The following is a 4,312-nucleotide window of genomic DNA, read 5'->3' as shown; positions in this document are numbered from 1 at the left end:
TATTACTATACAGCACTCACGGATGTCTGTGTATAAGAGAACTGGAATAAGAATATCGCTTCATTAAAAAGGAAAAAAAAACGAAAGATAAAAAGGGAATGATGCGGACGATGGAGAGATGGGGGATGTATAATAAAGATCGTTACGTCACGCCAACCATAACTCGTGTGTGTGTCTCGTCGTAAACGTGAAATAAAAACGCGGGAGCTAAAACGAGGGATGGAGAAACGGACGTCTATAAAAGCCTCCCCCCTTTAAATGAGAGCTAAATTATAATGAAGACGTTCTCTTCTTTTAACCCTTTTCGTTATAATAATAATAATAATAATAATAAAAGGGTATAGAACCTAAGGAAAAGAAAAATCATGAAAATCAGTTTAGGGTCGAACCCGTGCAAGAGAGATCGATTGCGACATAAAAAGCGATCCTTAAAAATATCAAAAAATACCAAAAATTATTTGTCGAGGGGGGAAAAACAAATTCTTTCACGTACATTTTCTTTTGTAGGGGATGCGCTTTAACACCGGCTGTCATCTCGTCAGTTCAATAAATTTGTTTTCTCTTCTCTATAAGAGGAGGAGGAGAACCTAACGATGTTGAAGGGGGTAAAAAAAAAAATGCCGTGAGAAAAGGAGGGCGTAAAAAGGAGAAATGTGAAATGGAATAAATATTTATCCCGCAGCCTATGGCTGTGTGTGTAGAGAGCACTCTGTAGCGATGGAATAATTCAAACAACATTTTTTTCCAACACAATTTCAAACATCTGACATTCTGAACGGCGGGAAATATTTGAAAAAGGCAAGAGAGAGAGGCGGACGTGAAATCAAGATAGCCGAGAGTACAGGTCACGCTCAACTCCAAAGAAAAGAACAAATAATAATAAGGAAAAAAATGAAGAATCTAAAGAAGAAGAGATGTTTCGGTTCAACGCGGATAAGCGCTGGCACGCTAACCACTTGCGCATACACACTCACGCAATCGGGGTTAGAGACACAGTCCGTCTTATTCTTTCTTCTCTTGGCTTCCAAGAGGGTCACGGAGGGTCTGATTAGATGACGGGGGTTTCGGTCTAAAAGTATTTATCTGCCCGTGTTGTGCAAATGTTTTACTTTTAACTTGACTGACCGTTGTAATCTCGATCAGCGTGATACTACGAACTTGATAGACCCTCTTGGACCGTGGAAAAAATTGTTCAAATTGCACTCTGCTTCAAGTGTTTCAAGTTCAAATATTTCTGAATTTAATCGTCTACACCCACAAAGTTATCAGGTATAAAAACAGGCCTGATCTGCAGTTGCTCTACAAATGAGATATAGAATGAACCCTGGCTGAGATAAAACAAAAACAGCAAGAGAAAACCAAGTTCCAGCCAACTGCTCAGGAATAATCGTACTCCGAACTCCACAACGATTGATAATAAACGCCACCAAATTGTCAAAAAGGAAGAATAAAGATGAATTTGTCCTACCTTTAAGCCTGGGAAATCCACAGCCAGGCATCCACAGGTTTGCTCCATCCATCCGCTGAAATGTTGAATCCACCAGACGGAATAAGGAAAAGGAAGTCCTCGTGAATACATCACTCACATTCACATGAGCGTACACGAGGACATTTAAAGAAAGGGGAATTGAAGAGATCCTGAACTCGGTCGACACTGGAAGTTTCTCCAATGAAACGGGATGCTGTTTATCTAAAAAAAAATGTCAACAATGAGTTATGAAAAATATATACAAGCAAGGAAAAGTTTAAAATAAGACAGTTGTAAGGTATACCCTGATTGTTAATAAACAGGAGAATTGAAGGTCTCGCATTACAAAATCTGGCAGGTCGCACACAGGTTAATAAAAGCAACAAAAATGATTACCTAATAAGCGATGATACTGTGATTGATGGCAGGAGGTCATCAGTCAAATCATATGACTGGATGTCCAGCTCTAGCTAAACTTTATTGCTGCTACGATGGCTGGCTCAGGCCTCAAATCTGCACAGAGGAAAAGGTTACACATGGTGTTCAAACAAATTGCCTGCATTGACTTGGAGATAAATAATGCTATATAGTCAGGAAGTAACAATTCAAATAACTCTTCCATATAAGCTCTTATTAGTCATTCCATTTTTATTCTGAGTATTTACCCGCCAAACAGCATGAAGAGCATGGAAAACTGCGACACTATAAAGTTGACATGACGATGACCACATTTCGGTAATTTAAATTTTATTGTCGAGCATTCACGTCCCAACAAGTGATCGTTCCGTTTTTATTTGAAATCTCAGTCTCCTGGTCTTCTTTTTCGAAACTTTGAAAATATTGAAATTGAGAAATTGAAACGAAAACGAAGCAGACGACAATAATCTTCTAATTAGCAATGCTAATTTTTGACGACATTTGGATTGGGGGAGGGGGTCGATTTTTATATCGATATCTTGTGGCTAATTAGAATATTATTGTCGTCTGCGTTGCACACTCTCACAGTTTCGAAAAGGAGACCACATATGTAAGATTACCAAGAAAACGATCACTTATTGTTTTGAGACTTATAAACGTGGCTGGCACGGAAAATAGCACGGCAAATAAAATTAATAAAAACGTGGTCGTCGGGATGTGAACTGAACTCTAGTCGTGTTTCTTTATAGAATCGCTTAGCTCCATAGTTAATACACACTTCATAGTTCATACTGTTCAGTAGGTAAATATAAAACTAAGAATATAAATTGAATGATTATGGGTGCTTCAATAGAAGAGTGAATTTGTTCCAAATTTGTGTTAATCACTGATTTAGCATTTATCATGTGCACCAGCACCCTGTCAATGCATGGCAGTTTCTTTGCACTGTGTTAAACCTTTTCTTTTACGTGCAGATTGGAAACTTGTGCCAGCCATCATAACCAAAGACATTCAAGCTTGCTCGTGCTGCCATCAGTAACAATCTCAACATCAGCCCTTTGGTAATGATTTTCGTTATTTTTATTCCTGTGTGACCTGCTAGAGCTCTATTTGAGTGATGCATGACTTGCACAAAATGCAACATGAAAATCGTAGATTCTTCTGTTGATTAACAATTAGGGGGTCCCACTGCCTCATTTTCAACTTGTCCTAACTTGTTGTTTCTGTAAATATTTTTTTGTAACCAATTTTTTTTTATTTAGATAAACAGCATGGTCCCGTTTGATTGGTGACATTCCCCTTTGTTTAAATTTTTAGTAAAGTTTGAATTGCCCTCGTGCACACCCATGTGAATGTGGGCGTATTCACGAGGACACCCTTTTTCCTATCCCCAGCACCTGATGGTGGATTCCACTTTTCATCGGATGGATGAAACACTTGGCGATGGATGCCGCTGCGGCTGTATTTCCCAGGCTCCAAGGTAGGACAAATTCATCTGTATTCTACCTGTTTTGGCTATTTGATGGCGGTGGTATGGCATACGATTATTCCTGAGCTAGGTGATTGACTGACTCAGTTATAGGGTTCATTAAACAACTCATCACAACTGCAGATCAGGCTTGTTTTCTTTTGAACCTCACAACTTTGTTTGAGAGTAAACAATCAAATTCGAAAAATATTTTGACTTTAAAATCTTCAAAATGCAACCAGAACATTTTTTTAAATCAAGAGGTAACTGCCGCCACTCCGGCAATTCCTCGTTTCAACATTTGAACAATCCTTCCGTCGTCGTGTACTTCGTTCTTTTTCTTCTTTTTAGATCCTTTTAGTGGATTGGGTCAGTTTTAAGTCAGGAAAAAGATTTCAGACGTTGGTCGGTTCCATTAGCGTCTAAATGTAAGTTTGCGACCGAGGAGAGATGGGCCGAAATGCTCTGACGTCATTTTTATTTTTACGGTCTTGGAGAGAAACACTTGCGAAAAATATATGTTAAAAGGGTGGCACAAGGCGGAAAAGAAACGAGAAATGAATAAACAGAAGAAGAAGAAGAAGAGAGAAAAGAAAGAAGAAGAAAAAGGGCCGCTTTGGCACATATATAACCATCATCCTTCGGCGTGATGACACACGGTCGTACCGGTCCCTTAAAAGAGAAGCAGCAGCTTGGTGATTTCCATAATCTTTTAAGAGGCTAACAGGAAAATATTGCCAAGAACAAAAAAATAAAAATTCACAAAATGCTTTTTCTTAGGGGGGATGTGCGTATCTCTACTGCGCACATCACCAAAAAAGAAAAGATTACGTTTAAAGAAAGATGAATAAATAAATACAAGTTTGTCTGGTTCCGAATGAGATTCTATTGTAATTTAGACTTTTCGTTCCGCTTGTGTGATATGATGATCTCTCTGTTTTGTTGTTGGAAAAGCTGGA

The 4,312-nt window shown here is 38.6% G+C and overlaps 1 long non-coding RNA gene across 1 annotated transcript; it reads left to right on the top strand.

Moving 5' to 3' along the window:
- Positions 1–2,482: 2,482 nt before the first annotated feature.
- LOC124343937 lies at positions 2,483–3,188 on the top strand. Its single transcript, XR_006919460.1, has 3 exons — positions 2,483–2,687; positions 2,860–2,946; positions 3,148–3,188. It is a non-coding gene; the product is annotated as an uncharacterized LOC124343937 (long non-coding RNA).
- The last annotated feature ends 1,124 nt before the right edge of the window (positions 3,189–4,312 follow it).

This window comes from Daphnia pulicaria, chromosome 6, assembly GCF_021234035.1.
Source record: "Daphnia pulicaria isolate SC F1-1A chromosome 6, SC_F0-13Bv2, whole genome shotgun sequence".
NCBI classification, from domain to species: domain Eukaryota; kingdom Metazoa; phylum Arthropoda; class Branchiopoda; order Diplostraca; family Daphniidae; genus Daphnia; species Daphnia pulicaria.
This window is presented reverse-complemented; position numbering and strand designations above follow the sequence as displayed.